The sequence below is a fragment of the Danio rerio genome, chromosome 10 (assembly GCF_052040795.2).
Source record: "Danio rerio strain M-AB ecotype USA chromosome 10, GRCz13ab, whole genome shotgun sequence".
Taxonomy (NCBI): domain Eukaryota; kingdom Metazoa; phylum Chordata; class Actinopteri; order Cypriniformes; family Danionidae; genus Danio; species Danio rerio.
The window spans coordinates 39,552,565-39,573,684 of record NC_141030.1 but is presented as its reverse complement, the minus strand read 5'-3'; the positions used below and the strand labels follow the sequence as shown (position 1 = coordinate 39,573,684).

The window sequence follows — 21,120 nt, the reverse complement described above, 5'->3', positions numbered from 1 at the left end:
CTTTTGAGTTGGGATAGAGGTTGGGTTATGGACAGGTTTGGTGGTATGGGTAGGTGTAAGGGATGGTCAACAGTGTATTTACAAATGTAATTACAAAAGTTAGTTGCAGATGTAACTACAGTATATACATGTATTTAACCAAGCCTACACTGTAAAAAATTTTAAGCCAGTTCAACAAAAAAAATCTTAGTACTAATTTCCTTCTGTTTTTTCTTGTTTACTCAACTTTTGAAAACATCAGCTACACTGACTGAAAATAATTTGTCAGTGAAACAAAAAATGTCTAGTTGAGTCAACTTAACATTAGTAGTTTTCTGGAAACCTGCACCTGCAGCACAACAAATATTTTTAAGTTGTGCAAACTGAACATTTCTTGTCTGCAGGACTGAAATGACAGAAGTTGAGTGAACAAGAAAATACAAAAGGAAATTAGTACTAAGAAATTATATGTTACCAGAGCAAAAGTTGTGTTAACTGAACATTTCTTGTCTGGATGGCCTGAAATGACAGAAGTTAAGTGAACAAGAAAATACAAAAGGAAATTAGTACTAAGAAATTATGTTACCAGAGCAAAAGTTGTGTTAACTGAACATTTCTTGTCTGGATGGCCAAAAATGACAGAAGTTGAGAGAACAAGAAAATACAAAAGGAAATTAGTACTAAGAAATTATATGTTATCTGAGCAAACACACATGGCAAAAAAGACATACATGGTAGTGTATCTGTAAAAAAAAAAAAAAAAAACACACAAACACTAAGTCAAATTAATCACATGAGAAGGAAACACAATTATATTAAATATATAACAATTACAGCACATCTCTGAGACTACCTTACACTATCAATTTTAATAACCTTAGAATATCCCATAAATTATTCACAACACCCTGCTGAAAAAACAGCGTATGCTGGTAAGGTATGTTTTGATGCTGGTCTCAATGCTGGTTTTGCTGGTTTCAGTGCTGGTCTCAATGCTGGTTTTGCTGGTCTAAGTGCTGCTCCTGACCAGCATTGAGACCAGCAAGACCAACATTGAAACCAGCATTAGGACCAGCAAAACTAGCATTGAGACCAGCAGGACCAGCAAAACCAGCATTAAAACAAGCAAGACCAGCATACCAGCATCAAAACATACCTTCCCAGCATATGCTGTTTTTTTTTTTAGCAGGGCAATCAATCTGAATTACTAGTTGCCTTGAGATATAAATCTTAGTATTTGTTGTAATTCATTTCAAAATCTATACTTGCATAATTACATGTTTTGTGCTGGTACCTTGGCTGGTCATGGATAAATATGATATTAAAACTGCCAGTAAAGGATATTACTTTAGTAATAAGTGTTCCACTGTATACACCTTCAGTTCAAAATGAACGATTTATTACTATTATTCTGGTTTTGATTTGATTTTGTTTGCTTAATATACTAATAAGCAGTTGGAATATACGCGCTGTCACTTTAAGAGCCACCCTAGATAGTAAAATACACTTGGGCCAGTTCCAGCTAGATTCGCTGCCTCATCCGAGCCAGAATCGGCCCGCGAGTAATGTGCGCTGCAGCCCGGAGCTGGCGCAACTCAATATACCTTGATATAAAACCTTTTGGTATTATATTGGTACTTGATACATGGTATTACAACCATTTGCATTTATATACCAGCAAACGCAGGCTATAATGTAAAGGCAAAGTGTAGGCAATGCGTTCAACCTTTGAATAAAATGCAAACAGCATACATATCCAATAACAAAAATTATTAAACAAAGGACAAAATAAATAATAATAATAAACATTAATTGATTGCAATAAACAAATAATACTAAACTTGAATAAAATATTTTGTAGTGCACAAGAACGTCAATATAAAAATAATAATAAAACTACACAATAAAGACACACAGGAGGATTTAAAGACAAAATCTGAAATTGCACACATACACAGAAGTTTTTAAAACAACCCTGTTTTCCCAATAGACTTGAATTAAAAAATTGTACAAGACACATCCTGAAACAGCTTAATTTTATATAAACCTGAATATAGAAACCAATTTAAGATATAGCAAGACACATCTTACAAATACCCATGACAATATGTAAAATATACAAGTCAAAATTGTAAAAAGAACTGCAGAATTCTTAAGAAACATTTTTAATAAATGTAATAAATAAAACATAATAATACATTTAATGAGTGAGATGATTATATATATATATATATATATATATATATATATATATATAAAATTTGACTTGTATATCTTTATATATCTTGTGCAATTTTTTATTGATATTTTTATTATATTATGTTAATAAAAAATGTATTAAGATGCTTCTTCAGAATTTAGCATATTGACATTTTATATATATATATATATATATATATATATATATATATATATATATATATATATATATATATATATATATATATATATATATATAATTGCAAATAAAAGAAACAAATTACCCAAGTATCAGGGAACATCTTAATACACTTAAAATGTTGTTTAAAAAATAAATTATTGATGTAGACATTTGACACATTAGCTTTCTCTTCTTCCCTCCTTCCTCCAGCCCTGTCAGGAGCACGTTGTAGCCACCTTGTAATGCATTTTTCCACTTCTTTATCAGTGGCGTGGTATGGACATTTCTCCTCACTACATCTGCGATTAAAAGATAAACAAACAATTAGTAGTGAAAAAGTACAAATGAAAAAAAGAAAGATGCTTGCTCTCATACAAGTACAACTTAAATGGGACTATATATAGATGTTTTGTTCCTCAGATTAATGATTCAAAGAAATACACAGATGGAACAGTCCCTAATTGTACTGAAATGTATATTTAAAACCAACTTACTGACTAGACAGTCCTAAGGGAGAGTGCATGAAAGGCCACATTTTGGTTTGCCCTGCTCCAGTTAATTTGTTCAGCCAAAAAGTGAGCCAAAAGCTTTCCCGGGACACACCAAACTGCTCAGTGGAAAACACCAATGATTCCAAAGTAGGCTACCTACGAAGCAAAAAAACACACAAATAAATAAATAAATAAACATAAAACACTTAGAAATAAGCAAGAAACTTACCAGTTTCTTCATTTGTTCGGGCTGCTCCTTTAGTTGATTTTCAAGTTTTTCCAAATCAAATTGGACATAGGAAGGTCAAATGTGTTTACATCTGGAATTTCATCATGTCTGTTTTGGTTTTGTGAGAATCAGGCACAGTTGCTGCTTTATGACGTCACATGATTTTAAAACTTTTGTCAGTCATGCTAAAAAAGAAAAATAACAAATTAGTATAAATCAACCTGTAGCTTATTCTCATGCAACTTGTGTAAATACAACAGTGGGTTAGACACTGCTGATATTCTCTAGTTGATCTTTACTTTCTAGCTGCATTAAGCCATTACAAATTTAGTGATGTCTTGAATTCTTACAAAGACATGACGAGTTACAATAAGTTGTCTTGATCTCCGACTGCACTTGAACAAGGACTGTAAATGTTCATAGGTGTACTGAAATGTACAGCATTTGTGCATCTTGATAATGTTCTTAAGGATCCTGCCATAGTCATTGGTGGTGATGGTACTTGTGGTGCTGCATCAATTTCTGAAATCTTCATAACAGTTTTTTCTCCAGCCTCTTTGTTCCAAATAATTTTTCTTCATCACGTTCACTATAGTTGTGTCTTTAATGCCCCTTGATCAGATACATTTACAAAACAAAACATTATTTTAGTGTAGTGCAGGGCACTAGATCAATGACAATGGCAGTGTAATAGATCAATGACATAATGTTGACAGTATGTGTTTAAAATAATTGCAAACAAACCTGTTCTTTCTTTAGGTGTATGACAGGCAATCACCGTCCTCATCTGTCTGCAAGCCAAGCTGAGTCGAGCTTCCTCATGTGTGTCTATAATAAAACATCACATTGTTGTTAACCTCCCCCAAAAAAGTTAAAATCCTGAAATACTATCAAAGTTAATTAATGGCTATAATACATATAGTGTAAATAATCAGCTCACTGAAGGTTACACAGGATTTATTCAGAGATTCATGCAGAGTGACAGCCTTATGAATCTTAGACATAGATTTGTAAGATGGTCAAGCACATGCATTATTCTGTACCCATGAAGATAACCTACCATTGTGAAAAATGTTTGATGATGATAATAGCCAATAACAATAAATCATTTCAGCTGTTTGTGAAGCAATTAGTAATGTAAAGTCTGAAAAGCTCAATCTATGTTGAAAATGTATCAGCAGTTTACAGCTTATAATGGACTTTAATCACCCAACTATAACATGCCTATTCACATGTACATAAGAATGTGCTATTGGTCTCTGTGATATGCTACGAAATGACCTCACTAACCTTTGTTAAACAAGAACAATAAGACTTAACTGAAAAAATATTCATTTATACCCATTCATTTAAATCAGAAATTATAACTGTCAATAACCAAAAAATAAAACCCTTTAAAATCTGCTTTAAGGAATTCAGTTTTACATGCGCAAATTACAGCTTGAACATAAGATATAATTGATTCACATAGGCTAACACATATAAATTAAAGCACATACTAATATATTTCTCTTAATAATAGAATGATAATTTGAAGAGAACAGTAAACGATCACTGATGCACTGCATAAACAAGTTAAACAATAACCTAACAATAACCTAACAATGTGAAAATGTTTTAAGCATTAAATTCGCAAAGTATACAGTATACAAGCAGTAAAAACCTTACCTTTCTGACCGGAATCCACTGTTTTGAAACGCCAAACTTCTTTTTCTTCTTGTGATCTTCATAGCGTTTGGCAACCAGCTTTTGGAACATTACCGCCACCGTCTGGGTTGGAGTTTGGGTCAGGAGTTGACTCACGCATGCGTTTCTTATGAAACCAAACTTCTGCTTAAAAAACAGTCTGCATGGAAGCGTGCTATCTCGAAAATAAGCGCATTTTACACTGTTTACCCTAAATGATATATATAATCCATTTATAAATAATATTGTTTTGTTTGCATCTAAACATTGGGAACATCCACACTAAATGTTTTTATTATTTTATTGCTGTCGTACCATATATAATTTCTCAAATTATCATTAAACTTGGAGCTAACAAATTACTAGATAAAATAAGAATTTAATCGGTTGTCATCAGTTACACAAGCCGTATATGATGAACATTTAGGAGGACAAATTTAGATGAAGTGTCTTAAACAAAGAACTACATACAATCTTTGCACACTTACTATTAAGATTGCTCTTCCACGGCGTGCCTCTTTCCCCACTGAAGTACAATGCTTTCAATTTCTCCCGCCTGAGACGTTGACGTTACGTAAGCGCAACCATCGTAACGAGGGCGTGGTTTAGCTCAGGACAGAATGATGCTATATCGTCCTTTGAGAAACATATTTTTAAGTGCGTGGTTTATTTTTAAATATTGGAAATATCAAAGTATGCCTATCTTTTTGTAAAGGGTAATGAATAAACACGAGATGATAATGTGCGTGCAAGCTTGTTTCTGCAAATGTGCACCAAATAAAGTTAAATTGCAAATTAAAAGTTTCAAATAAAGTTACTATAAGTATTGTAGTGTTTTTTGTTGTTTTTAATAACAATGTGAAGAATAATAATAGTTATTATTGTATTAATAATAATAATAATAATAATAATATCATTTTCACTCAGCATTTACTTTTTAATACAAACTATGAAAGGTTCTATACTCATTCATTCATTCATTTTCTTGTTGGCTTAGTCCCTTTATTAATCTGGGGTCGCCACAGTGGAATGAACCGGCAACTTATCCAGCAGGTTTTTACGCAGCGGATGCCCTTCCAGCCCCAACCCATCTCTGGGAAAAGGTTCTATACTGCCATTGATTTTTTTTTTATATATATTTAACATGTTTGAAACCTTTTCAATCAACAAAAGATTATGCTACTTGTATATTCATTGCATTAAAAAAAGTTAGAGATTGACTTAACACAAAAAAACAAGTTGGCAGATGCTTTTTTGGATGAACTAGCAAAGTGTTGCTCACAAAACTCATCTTTTTAACTTAATGAATAAAATCTTTGTTTAAGTTGATTGAATGTGTTAAATGTAGTTGTACAGACTTTTTTACAGATTTTTGCTGAACCAACAAAAAAAATCAAGCAATTTCAACATTTGTCAAGTTGGATTTTTTACAGTGTAAGTAACCAGTAAATACTTTACATTGTAACAAACTATTAATTCTTGTGTAAGTACATATTAGTTAAGGCCACTTAATATAAAGTGGGACCAAACTTTATCTTGGATAGGAAAAGATGCTCATAACCTATGATGGAAACACTTTTACCAAACAAATTCCAGTATTCTCATTAAAAAATGTCATGGGATTTTGTTATAAGAGACCATATAATGATAAAAATTATGTGTGAATAGACGGACCAGCAGGCTGAGCACACTGTAAAACATCTGAAATGTTGTTTTGGTCATTCTAAAACGCCTTAACCATTTGGGTATTAGAGTTATTATATTATTAATGACCTCCAGAACTGCCAAGAGCATCTGTGCTCCACGTCTCACGCCTCCAAACGCCACCACGCGTTTCGTTGCTTATCAGCATTGTCTTCTGAGGTGCAAGTCATTTATTAAATAAGGAAAAGATTCATGCAGATTCTCCTACCTCTGTAAATTCAGTTTTTACTTTTGATAATTGGCGCCAGTTAATCAGGAAGTGACTATTTGCACGTCTTATATGTGATATTCCAGTTTTGCACATAAATTTCATTTGTATCTTCGGATGGAAACTTAGCTACCGGTTACAGGTTTACAACTTTCTACAAAATATCTTCTTTACATTTTTAGAACAAGTAAATGGGCGAGTAAATGATGACAGTTTTCAATTTTGTGTGAACTATCCTTTTATAACATGCCTTAACCAAAACTAAAAACATGGATTAGATTATGTTTATATGCATGTATGTATTTATATACATTTTCAATGTATTTGAAGGTAAATTTTGATTTTCTTTTTTACCTTCTTTTTCTGATTTTGATTTTGATTCTGCACCCTTCTGCATAATGCAAAAAAGCCCCCCAGACATGAAGGCATGTAGGTAGTGTTTTTATATCTATGTAGTAAATAATTTTTCAACATTTTAATCCTTTATTTTTTCATATGTAAGACATTTGTGTATTGCTGTATAGACGCATAACTAATGCGCACTGCACTGGACTTTGGAGCAGTTTTTACTTGGTCAATAATGCAGTCTGTTTTAGTTTCTCATAATAGCAACGCACCAACAATGCGCCTTAACACACCTCTATTTTAGACCAGCACACCCATGAGTCCACAAAGTGGCACAAATTAATTTACTATTTAAACAATGTGGTGAAAAAACATGAACATTACAGTTGCACTGGTCTAAAAATAGCAACAAATCGTGCCAACATGTCCAAATAAAATAATAGAAAATTATAATGGTATAATTTATGATAACATAACTAGAACATGCCTTGACAATACAGTAATGTTTGGGGGATTTATGAACTATTAACAGTTTCTCTGTAAAGAACAGTATGCCATTCTTCTACTATGACATTGCAATGATTGACAATGAAATCAGGGTATGATTTACCCTTGCTTGGTTATATCGTTCTCTCAGTACCCGTCTGTTTTTCCTCTCAGATTGACCATCTCTTGAGGACAAAAGGGGCAGGTGACATTTCCACCCGTGCTGGCAGCTGCTGCCGGGCACACACTGACTGACAGCAGCTGTAATGGGCATTTCAAGGTGGCATTTTCCTTTCTGTCTTACCGGCTTAAGAGCGGATAAAAGAAAAGAGAAGAAATAAGAAGAAAAGCAAGTTTATAAATGACGTGGCATCATGATGCAGACTGTTTGGCTTGCAGCCCATACATGCCATCAGCGGCAGTAATCTCTTCTTAACAGTAAGGTAAATAAATGCACAATCACTTTTTTTTTATCTGAGTTTTACCATAGGGGTTGTGACCTTTCATGCAGTTTTGAAGCACTGACGTTCAACTAAATACTGTAAATACAGTGAAAAGTGTGTTGGAGATCCAAGAAAGTTATGTTTTTTGCTGAATGTTGCATTCATGTTCTTAGTTGTTGTTACATCCTGCATGTTTACAGACCAACAATTAAAAACTAGTGCAAATGGAAAGTCTGAACGGCCCTAAAACCTAGTGTACTAAAGTACTAGTGGCGATGAAGACCAGTTGCGTTGTCGACACACTCTTGCATTCACACACTCACACACTAAGGCCGATTTCATTAATTCATTCTCCTTTGGCTTAAGTACTTTATTAATCAGGGGTCACCACAGCAGAATGAACCGCCAACTTATCCAGCATATGTTTTACACAGCGGATGCTATTCCGGCTGTAACTCAATACAGGGAAACACCCATACACTCACATTCACACTCATGCGCTTTAGTTGAATTGAATAAGCTAAATTGGCTGTAGTGTGTGTCTTTGGACTGTGGGGGAAACCGGAGCACCCGGAGGAAACCCATGCCAACATGAGGAGAACATGCAAACTCCACACAGAAATGCCAACTGACCCAGCCGGGGCTCGAACCAGCGACCTTGCTGTGAGGTCATAGTACTAACCACTGAGCCACCGTGTCGCTCCTGATTTACTGTACATTTTAAGGTGAAAATTTTGTAATGTGTACATGGAACATCGTCTGGGTTATAGCACCTAACTGCAATTTTAGTTTCCCTAAATTGGATAATAAATATGAGTCTGATATTAAATTTAATATAGTACTTGGAAAATGTAGCATGCGTAATGTAGATGTACTTTCCTTCAGTAGAACATAAATAAATTATATATATATATATATATATATATATATATATATATATATATATGTGTATATATATATATGTGTATATATATATATATATATATATATATATATATGTGTGTATATATATATATATATATGTGTATATATATATATATATATATATATATATATATATATATATATATATATATATATATATATATGTGTATGTATATATATATGTATATATATATATATATGTATTATTTTTTATTTTTTTGCTAAAACTGTGGTTCTTTGTGGTTGTACTGTTTACTGGTACTATGTATCTCAATACTATGGCTCCAAAATACTGGCGGTGCCACTGTAGTTTGTAAACGGTAGTATCATCATTATTGTTTTATCTACAATAGATAATGTTGAATGTGGAAAAGTCACTAAAATGCTCACATGTTTGTGCAACAATAAACCATTTTATTTTAATCGTCTGTGGAGCCCTTTATGGTTGCAAGTGGCTGATGTGTTCTGACGTTTCAAACGCACATCTGAATTGGTTCATTTCTGTTCCTCTCAATATGATTTAGTAGCAATGACAATCTTTCAAAAAGAAAGACTCACAAAGTGAAATTTGAAATTACATAACCTGATAAGACTGAAAAACTAAGATAGATAAACCCAAAATAGCAACAGGAAACACTGAAACAATTTTTGACCGCATCATATAGTCTAATTTTGTTGCAAAATGCTATTTTTATGACACATTTCATTTGGTAAAATTTGTATCTTTATTTTAATGTATTTTTTTGTAGGTCGGTTATCTACAAAAGAAACACAGACTAAATACTAAAAATTTTAGGTGAAGTGATGTGGAAATAATAGTTTTTTCAATAATAAGCGAATTATTAATTAAATTCAAGACCTATAATAACATGTAAGATATAGTATTTCTTACAATTTTCCTTATAATCTGAGTTATGAATAACAGTCCTTGGTATCATGATACTTCAGCTGGTATAGAATCATAAGATTATTTAATGGTATTGTGAAAACCCTAATTTGTGATTCTTATAATAAAACTCTGAAAAAGAGTGTGAGCAAGTAAAGTTGAAGTCAGAATTATTATACCCCCTGAATTATTAACCCCCTGTTTATTTTTCCACCATTTTATGCTGAAAGGAGAGCAGATTTTTCCAACACATTTCTAAACATAATAGTTTTAACAACTTATTTCTAATAACTGATTTATTTTATTTTTACCATGATGACAGTAAATAATATTTTACTAGATATTTTTAAAGACGCCTCTATACAGCTTTAAGTAACATTTAATGCTTAACTAGGTTAATTAAGTTAACTAGGCAGGTTAGGGTAATTAGGCAAGTTATTGTATAACAGTTGTTTGTTCTGTAGACTATCGAAACAAAATATTGCTTAAATGGGGAAATATTTTTTACATTAAAATGGTTTTTAAAAAATTAAAAACTGCTTTTATTCTAGCCTAAATAAAACAAAAGACTTTCTCCAGAAAAAAAATAATATCAGACATACTGTGAAAATGTCCTTGCTCTGTTAAACATCATTTGGGAAATAATTTTTAAAAATAATAATAATAATTCAAAGGGGGGCTAATAATTCTAATTGCAACTAAGTAAGCAAGCAAGCAAGTAGAAAAGAAGTGGAAAATTGCTACATGTGATACTTCACTATATACTGGAAATGGAAATTGTTTGATGTAAATATGTCAGTGTTACTCAAACTATTTTTAACTAAAAATAAAATTTAAAAAATCACAATAAATGTAAAACTATAACCAACTGAAACTAACAACAGTGAGGGAAAAACTGAAATAAAAAATAATTATCAAAAGCAATGGCTGTTTTCAGAATTAATAAGCAGTACTGATTATGTGACGCAAAATCTGACCTGCAGTTCAGAAAAGACCTGTAGATGGCGCTTTTACAGACAATTGCATTTTCTTTATTTGCCAAAAATGTAAATATTTTTTTTATTTTTATTTTATTATAATAAGTTATAAGTTGCATTTGTATTTTTTTGAGTGTAGTGTCTGTTCAAACTATTATTTTACTTTTATTGTGTGGTTATCACAAGATTTACCATAACTATCGTTAACGCTACTTTGTTTGTCAACACTGGACATGTTCTGTTAACTCTGCTAAACTATAATTACTAAAACTAAAAACATATCAAAACTAGATAGAAATGTTTGTTCAAAAAATTAAAGCTAAACTAAAACAAGCAAAACCATTAATGAAAGGAACTAAAACTAAACCAAAATGTACCGCAAATTCAAAAATAGTTTTGAAATAATCATAATAACCTTGGGGGGTGTGTGTGGGTGTGTGTGTGTGTGTGTGTGTGTGTGTGTGTGTGTGTGTGTGTGTGTGTGTGTGTGTTCATGTTCATATTTGGAAATACATTATGGTTATTAAATATGACAGAATATTTATTTCTATCCCTTTAAGGAACTTCACCTTCATTTTCACAGCAAGTACATCAAATGAGCAAACTCATCTTAATTATGAAACTGCCGTGATGAGTCTGAAAGGGAAGCAGAGCGTTGGCTAATTTTCAAAGCCCCGTTTGCATGATATTTAAGCAATCATCATCTTGTTTTGGTCGGCCATCACTGCTGTAGGTGTGTGTGTGTGTGTGTGACATCAAAAGCGCTGCTGGAAAAGGATTTTGATCTGGAACGTGTGATATAATCATGTCTGAGCTATATCTGGCAAGATAGCATCTCGTAACGTTCTGCGCATCAGCCGTGCTCATACATAATGAACCCACAGTGGAGAATTGCAGACACTCTTAAAAATGACTGGCCCTGCTGAGAGATTTTTTTAAAAAGGGGACACGGTGGAGGGGGGACGGAAAATGTGTTGATGGACAACACCAATAGGAAACACAAAACAGGCCCTCTTTGATGCATATGTTCTCCACGGGACACCGGCTTTTCAGATTTCTCCTTATTAATTACTTGGAAGCTTTGTGGTTTCCAAAAGGAACAGAACAAAAGACATGGGTGATAATTATTAAGGGCTAACAGGTCCAAAACACCCTGAAGACACCAAGCGTAACGCACAGTCCTACAGAAACACCACCTGCTGAGAGGTGCATGTAGATTAAAACCATGAAAGCTGCATTTGTAACCCTGAAGGATTCTTTGAATATGTTACGCTTTGAAATGGTTGTTTTTTTTGGGAGGGGGGTTTAGTTATTATTTGTTCACTTGAAGGACAGTTCACCTCAAAAATAAGCCATTTACTCAACCTCAAGTGATTCTAAACCTCCTTTGAACTGTTTAACACAGAGTAAATATTTTGAAGAATGTTTAAAATTGGTAGCCGTTTGATGCCTTTAGTAGAAAATAATGATCAAATATTTTGAAAGTCACTGTTATCCCATTTTTATTCGTCAAAAATGTCCTCTTTTATTTGTTCAGTTTAAGAATATTCAGCTTAAAAATGAACCATTTAATCAACCTCAAGTGATTTCAAGCCCCTTTTGAACTGTTGAACACAAAGATGTTTTGAAGAATGTTCAAAATCGGCAGCCAATTATGACTTTAGTAAAAAAAAAAAATAAATACTAGGAAAGTTACTGTTACCCAGTTTTCATTCATCAAAACATCTTCTTTTGTTATTTGTTCATTTAAAGGATAGTTCACCTCAAGTATGAACCACTTTCTAAACCTCAAGTGGTTTTAAGCCACATTTGGACTGTTGAACACAAAGTAGATATTTTGAAGAAGGTTCAAAATCAGTAGGCATTGATGTTTATAGTAACAAAAATATACTATAATGTAATGTAATGTGTATTTATAAAGCGCATTTAATCTGTATGGCCATACACCCAAAGCGCTTCACAATCATGAGGGGGGTCTCTCCACACCACCACCGGTGTGCAGCATCCACTTGGATGATGCTACGGCAGCCACAGGACAACGGCGCCAGTGTGCTCACCACACACCAGCTATTGGTGGAGTGGAGAGACAGTGATAGAGCCAATTCGGTGGAAGGGGATGATTGGGAGGCCTTGATCGTAAGGTTCGATAGAGGGAATTTGGCCAGGACACTGGGGTTACACCCCTGCTCTTTCACGAGAAGTGCCATGGGATTTTTAATGACCACAGAGAGTCAGGACCTCAATTTAACGTCTCATCCGAAAGACGGTGCCCACTGACAGTGTAGTGTCCCCTTCACTTTTACTGGGGCATTAGGACTCACACAGACCACAGGTTGAGCACCCCCTGCTGACCTCACTAACACCACTTCCAAAATCAACCTAGTGTTCCCTAGTGGTCTCCCATCCAGGTACTAACCAGGCTCAGCCCTGCTTAGCTTCAGTGAGTAACCGGTCTTCGGCAGCAGGGTGATATGGCTGTGTCATCAGTTATTGTTTTTCATTCCTCAAAGTAGTTTGTTTTATGTTATTTGTTCATTTAAAGGATAGTTCACCTCACTGTTAAACACAAAAATATTTTGAAGACAATTGAAAATCAGGTGCCATTTGATGTCTTTTTAGTAAAAAAAAATTATTGATAAAATATTATGGAAGTCAATTGTACCTGGTTTTCATTCATCAAAAATATCTTTTATGTTATTTGTTCACTTTAAGAATAGTTCACTTGAAATATGAAGCATTTACAGTACTCAATCTCAAGTGGTTTCAAGCCACTCTTGAACTGTTGAACACAAAATAGATGTTTTAAAGAATGTTTAAAATCGATCACTGTTATCCGGTTTTCATTGGTCAAAAATAACTTCTTTTATGTTATTTGTTCTCTTAAAGGATAGCTTAACTCAAAAATGAACCCTTTACTCAGTGGTTCTATAGCCAGTTGTGAACTGTTGAACACAAAGTGGAAATTTTGAAAAATGTTAAATAATTAAAAATAAATAAATAATTAAAATACTATGAAAGTCGTTATTACTGTTTTCATTCATCAAAATATCTTCCTATGTTATTTATTTACTTAAAAGATAGTTCACCTAAAAAATAAACCATTTACTCAACCTCATAATTCTTGAACTGTCTCGAAGATATTTTGTAGAATGTTCACAATCGGTAGCCATTTTGGGCCCTATCATACACCCGGCGCACAAGGCGTGGCGCAATAGTCTTTTGGTAGTTTCAGCTTGGCGCAAGAGTCGTTTTGAGGCGTTGCGCTATGCTGTTTAAATAGCAAATGCATTAGCGCTCATTTGTGCGCCCATAGGCATTTTGGTCTAAAAAGGAAGGCGTTCTGAGGCGGACCGCTGGCGCATTGCTATTTTGAGAAACTATAATAGATTTTTCATTAGACCAAATCTAACCCGGTCTAAACTCCGACGCAGAGTTGCGCCACGCTTACGCACTGCTTAATACGCACAAAAGAGCAATAGGCAAATATCTTTACACATGAAAAAAATTAAATATTAAGGATATATATATATAGTATATAATAAGAATAGATATAGAATATAAATATAAAGGATTAAAATATTACAAAACATATTATTTTCTAGACTACATAAATATGAAAAACCACTGCTTTTTTGTCTTCATCTCGGGAGGCTTTTTCAGTTCATTCATAACAATTTGCTTTTGTATAATGATATTATTATTAGCAGTATTATTTATTATATCCATATTTATATTTGTTTTATTAAAAACAAGCTTAGATTTGCCCACCTGTCAGGTTTTAGACCATATGGAGCACATCATGTGTTTTAGGATATAACTCAGGTTTTTGAGCACATTTTGTTATTATTATGCATTTATTCGTTTGCTGGAAATTAGAACTGAATTTAGAAATAGTTTTGAAACAAATCTTTGCGCTTAACAAACAAAAGTGTTTATTTATAGACTAATTGATGTCTGTGCGTAAAGGTTTCCCTATCCAAGAGCGAATGTGAAAGTAGTTCCATTATCTCTCATTCTCACGCAGTAGATGCTCTGTTTAACAGTTTTCTGTTAAATAACTGTTCACTGTTTGCTTGTAAAATGCTCATTTTTTCCACTTAGACTTACTTTACGTCCTGTAAATAGCGAATGTGCTCTTGGCGCGACGCAACTGACTATTAAAGGGAATGGGAGAAGAGACTCTAATTGGTTTATTCTCAAAACACTCCTATAACTCATTAAGAAAATAAAGTCAACCCTTTTAGACCATGCGCCATGACGCAAGGCAGATTTCCCGTCCTTAAATTAGCAAAACACGTCCTAACATGCCCTGAAAGCATTTGCGCCCTGCGTTTTGCCCTCTGCGCATGGACTGTCAAAATAGAGCCCTTTATGTCTTTAGTTAAAAATAATAATAAAACACAATGAAAGTCACTATGTTACCCAGTTTTCACTCGTCAAAAACATCTTCTTTGCTCATTTTAGGAATAGTTCACCGTATGAATCAAGCCACTTTGAACTGTTGAACACAAAGTAGATATTTTGAAGAAAGTTCAAAATCTATAGCCATTGATGTCTTTAGTGAAAAGAGAAATACTATGAGTTAATAGTTACAAAGATAAAAGAAATCAGTTATTAAAAATGAGTAATTAAAACTGTTTAGAAATGTGTTGCAGAAATCTTCTCTTCGTTAAACATAATTTAAAAAACAGGAGGGCAAATAAATCTGACTTCAACTGTATATTAAACTAAAAGTTTCAAATGAAGTTTTAAACATGCAATAATTAAAATATTCGTATGGAAACACGGCTATTTAAATATTTCCCCCTTAAAATGACAATGATGAGCTCATATGGGGCTCCGGATATTTAATGCCTCGCTTTCAGCAAATGCGCTTGCTCGTCAAAATTCATGAGATTTAATTAAATGCACTTCTTTAACTGTCTGCTAACGGTGCTAAAAGCGATCCAGTGTCTTGCTCAAATCCTGCACGTGTCAAAACTGAGCAGTAATGAGTTTGTGAGTGATGAAGGTCACTGTTTCTCATAACGCTGAAGGTTATCGTGTCGTCTTAAGGGTTTATGGTTGTGTAAATGTTTGTGTGCGTGCGTGTGTGTGTTTGGATATTAATAGCTCGCTCTCTCAGTCTCTGTTGTGTTGTGTTTCTCCCCAAGGCCTGCGATGTGCTTTTTTCTGTTATTAACTGTAGAGAGTGTGTCTCTGTCGTCTTTGGGCTCCACCAGCTAATGAAGATGGATGGCACAGGCAAGATATATTTTAAATATCAGTGAGTGTGTGTTGGATGTCCTACAGGTATGAATGCTAAACATATGGAAGCCCTTGGGGTCCCAATTTAACTACCGCAGGAGGGAGTCAAGACAATTTAGTGGGTGTGTGTATGTGTGTGCGTGTACAAAATGTGTGTGAATGGTTGTTTGCTTTATTAATTTATTTTGATCTATTCTAATTGAGATTATAATATGAATTTTAACTATTATAATTATTAAACTTTTTGTCTTTAATTTGATCAATTGCATGCACACAATTATTCACAAACTGTTAATAATGAATTATTTAAATTATTAAACAACTGAAATGATTTAATTTAAAAATATATTATATAAAATATTTATGCTTGACATAAGTGGAACATTCTGTTATATTATTAATTTATTTTTTGAATCAACAATAATAATAAAAATTATATATGGTCAATATATGGTTATATAGACAAATGTATGATAAATAATATATAAAATAATAATGTATAATAAATTATTATTATTATTATTATTATTATTATTATTGTTGTTGTTGTTGTTATATTTATTCATTTTATTATTATTATTATTATTATTATTATTATTATTATTATTATTATTATTATTATTATTAATGTCATACTTATTACTATTATTTTTTTATTTATTATGATTATTATTATTATATTTTATTATTAGTAGTATTGTTGTTGTTGTTGTTATTATTATTGTTTCTTATAATAATAATTATTATTTCTATTATCATTATTTATATTATTATTATTTTATTATTATTTTTAACATTATTATTATTATTATTATTATTATTATTAACATTTTATTAGTGTTCTTTTATTATTATTATTATATATTTTCTTCTTCTTCTTCTTCTTCTTCTTCTTATTCTTCTTCTTATTCTTCTTATTCTTATTATTATTTTATCATCATCATCTTTCTGTAGTGACTTTTGTAATAATAATAATAATAATAATAATAATAATAGTATTAATAATATTTGTTTAATTATACAGACAATTGTATAATAAATTATTATCATTATTTTATGAATACAATTTCTGTTGTTATTTTTGTGGTGATGATGATGATGATGATGATGATTAATAATAATAATAATAATAATAATAATAGAACAAAGATAAAAGACAAAATTATTTTCTGCATTCTTTTAGCCCTTGTGCACTGTTTTTTATTTTGCATAAATCTGTTTATCAAACTCAAAAATAATCAAATACACTAAATGTTTCTAAAAATAAGAAGATATTAACTTTTTTAATTGCCAGTTCATAAATGATGTCCAGTGTCTCCCATGGGTTTAAAATATGTTTCCTTTTTTATTATTAACTGTTGTATAAAATATGTAATATATCAACATAAATTACAAATATAAACAACAAATGAGAAATAAATGACATAAAGGAACAAAAAAAATCTCTACAAAGTATGATAATTGCAAGAATAAAAAGTGTAGATTATTTGCGGGACTAGTTACGCGCCGAAAAATAGGACGGAAGAAAAAAGAAGAAGAAGAAGAAGAAGAAGGAAGAAGAATAATAAACCACAATAGTAAGAATGGACTTTGCCTATGGCAAACCCCATTAATTATTATTTCATTTTAAATTTAAGTTTAAAATAATAACTGTAAACATAAACGTTTAATATTCAGGAAAAGTAGTTTATTGATATTGGATGTTTTGTTTTTATTATTTTTTTATTATATATTTTTTTGTTATTTTAATAATGATGGTCATAAATGTTATTTGCTCACTGACGATGCACATTTAATGTTACTTAAATGTAAATGTATAAAATTGCAAGTACTCTCATTAACACTTGTCTCACTTAGCTGACCTTCCTTTTCACGCAACAAAGGTTATAAATTAGCCACATTAGCTCTGAAATTAGTCACAAAGAAGGTTCTTCAAGAAAACAATAGCTCTCTGCGAACTCATTCACACCACGTCTGAAGAGGCCTGCCGGATTTCTTAATCACACAAAAGAAAATGTTATTGTTCTGCTTTTTTATAAGTCCATTAAAAGAGCACTGAAAAAGTCATCCTGGTGTTTATGACGCAACTCTGCTTCAGGTGTTCAGATGCCAAAGTGAATTTCCAGTAAAAAGCAGTTTGTTAATATTGTTGGCTCATGTCGTTTTGTTGAATCAGTCTTGGCGTGAAAAGGCCTTAAGAAGGAGCTTCCTGAAAGCAACACAAGTGCTCACAAACAGGCCTTTCACAAGGATCTGACACGTGTGCTTGTGTGTGTGTGTGTTTGCAGCCGCTGATCTCAGGTCTTCTGTTGCACTTTACTTTCAGACACAAAGAGGTCAGAAATGAGGATTCAGAGCCCCGTCAGCAAATGCCGTCCACACGCATGATGTGTCACTATCCCTGAAGCTCAAACACTGAAACACACACACACACGCTTGGCTTTATTTCACCTGAAGTCTCCAACATTACTGAAAGCACACGCTCAGGAACATTCAATTAAAAAAGTTAATACAAAAAAAAATACAATATGGATAACTGAAATATTTATTTTAGTTTCACAGGCTTACTAAGCACATATTCTTAATTCTGAAACATGTTTGTGAAACTAAATGGAACAGAGCAGAAGGGAACTGAACTAAACTAACCTGAACTGAAACTGAAACAAAACTATAGCTTAGCTAATCAAAACTGTAGCTTAGTTGTGTAAAATAAAAGTGTAGCTTAGCTATGCGAAACTGTAGCTCAGCAAAGTAAAAGCTAAACTAAATGAAATGAAGCTACACAAAACAAAGTTAAACTAAACGAAACAAAGCTAAACGAAAATAAATTAAACTGTTGCTTAGCTAAAATTGAACAAAACTGGAGGTTAAATAAGTGAAATGAAACTGTAGCTTAGCTAAATGAATTGAAACTGTAGCTTTGCTAAACAAAACTGAAACTTAGCTAAACGAAACTGAAGCTGAAAAAAAACAGCGTAAACCAGCCTAGGCTATTTGGCTGGTTTTAGCTGGTCGACCAGGCTGGTTTTAGAGGGGTTTTAGCCATTTCCAGGCTGGTTTCCAGCCATTTTCAGCCTGGTCTTAGCTGGTCAGGCTGGGAGATGACCAGCTAAAACCAGCTTGACCAGCCTAGCCAGGCTAGGAGTCCAGCCAAAACCAGGTATGTCCAGCTTAAACCAGGCTTGTCAAGCTGGTTTTAGCTTGATTTAGCTGGTCATTTTCCAGCCTGACCAGCTAAGACCAGGCTGGAAACCAGCCTGGAAATGGCCAAAACCCCTCTAAAACCAGCCTGGTTGACCAGCTAAAACCAGCCAACCAGCCTAGGCTGGTTTAAGCTGGATTTTTCAGCAGGGTGAAGAGAAGCTAAACGAAACAAAGTTAAATTAATTGAAACTAAGCTAATATAAAGAAACAAAACTGTACTACCCCACTCCACTCCCCCTATAGCCGGTGTGTCGTGAGTGCACTTGCACCATTGCCAGTGGCTCTCGCCGTCCCATCATCCAAGTGGATGCTACACACTGGTGGTGATGTGGAGAGACTTCCCTCCACTCCCCCACGCCTCAATGATTGTGAAGTGCTTTGGGTATATGGCCATTCATGAGAAATGTGCTACATAAATACACCTTACATTAGTTTAAAAAATAGCAAAAGTGACCATTAGGAGTGGACTAGAGCATTAACTTTTAATGGGACACATCTGTACCTTTTTCCAAACTTACAAACACTAAAACACAACCAGTAGCACTGAATAGAGCTGAATAAAACAGTTGAATAAAGTCTCAATGTCGAACACACACACACACACACACACACACACACACACACACACACACACACACACACACACACACACACACACAGTCAGAGGCAGGAGTGTAGTGTGCGTAGAGTCTGGAAACAGTCCTATCAGAGTCTGCCTCTGCTCTTGAATACTGAAAAGGTGTACGGCCGTGAAAATGTGGAGAGCAGAGTAGACAAACCTCCCACAGAGAGCCAGAACAAACCTTCAGAGGAAAACAAGCCCAGAGTAAAGCAGGACAGGACAGTCTTTCAGACACACAACTAGATGTTCAGCACTCTCACATACTATTAAAATCTCACGCAAACACTCCTTTGCCTGATCCCTACTATATACTGTGACTGTTTAGGAAATAAATACTAAGTCTGGAAACCATTTAAAGACACCTATGTGTTATCTATGTGTAATAATAATAATAATAATAATAATAATAATAATAATATTAATAACTCATAACAATTATGTAGCGCTTTTCTGGACACTCAAAGCGCTTTACACATTTTTGGGGAATCTCCTCATCCACCACCAGTGTGAAGCTGGTTTTATACTTTTGCCTGGTGCAACATCGCACACCTCCGCTGAGTGCACGCGCACCTCACGAAACAGACAAGGCTTTTATACTTACCGCGTTCGCCGTTGTGATGACAGGGGGCAGTCAAAAGAAACTGACCATATAATTTGACGTATAAACAGAGAGGTAGAACGTTTCCAGAACTACGTCATATCATTAATATTGTTCAATATTTTTAAACAAATTTTTAAATTATTTGTATCAATTAATAATTAACCCACAGCAAACCTCCTCAAACACAGCGATGATGTCACATTCGCCAAGCACAATCAAGCGAACTAGCGGACGCGTTGAGTATAAACCAGGCTTGAAGCATCCACCTGGATGACGCCATAGCAGCCGTGTTGCACCAGACCGCACACCAGCTGATTGGTGGAGAGAAGACAGAGTGATGAAGCCAGTTATAATATGGGGATGGTTAGGAGGCCATGGTGGACAGAGGCCAATGGGCATATTTGGCCAGGATGAGGGGGTTAAACCCCTACTCTTTTTGGAAGGACATCCTGGGATTTTTAACAGCCACATAGAGTCGGGGCCTTGGTTTAATGTCTCATCTGAAAGATGGTGCTCACTGAGCAGTATAGAGCCACGATCAATATACTGGGGCTCTAGGACTCACAGATCGCAGGTTGAGCACCCCCTGCTGGTCTCACTAACATCGTCTCTGGCAGCAACCTAGCTTTCCCATGTGGTCTCCCATCCAGGTACTGGCTTAGTTTCAGTTGGCAACCATATGAGAGTTGTGGAGAGCTAGCTGCTGGG

At 33.8% G+C, this 21,120-nt stretch overlaps 1 protein-coding gene and 2 long non-coding RNA genes across 3 annotated transcripts in view; 1 reads left to right on the top strand and 2 right to left on the bottom strand.

Annotated features, from left to right (window-relative positions):
• The window catches only part of rtn4rl1a (reticulon 4 receptor-like 1a), a 229,793-nt gene that overhangs the window by 69,187 nt on the left and 139,486 nt on the right, over nucleotides 1-21,120 (bottom strand). The gene's annotated exons all lie outside the window — the stretch shown is intronic.
• LOC141376432 (uncharacterized) overlaps nucleotides 1-21,120 on the top strand; it is a 238,186-nt gene that overhangs the window by 154,436 nt on the left and 62,630 nt on the right. Inside the window, exon 2 of the long non-coding RNA XR_015501375.1 lies at nucleotides 7,683-7,951. This is a non-coding gene — a long non-coding RNA (uncharacterized LOC141376432). The remainder of the gene's footprint in view (nucleotides 1-7,682; nucleotides 7,952-21,120) is intronic.
• Nucleotides 1,771-4,793, bottom strand: LOC147842154 (uncharacterized). The gene is made up of 6 exons (XR_015501373.1): nucleotides 4,748-4,793; nucleotides 3,824-3,907; nucleotides 3,430-3,691; nucleotides 3,080-3,264; nucleotides 2,854-3,006; nucleotides 1,771-2,658 (listed from the first exon to the last, which is right to left on the bottom strand). It is a non-coding gene; the product is annotated as an uncharacterized LOC147842154 (long non-coding RNA).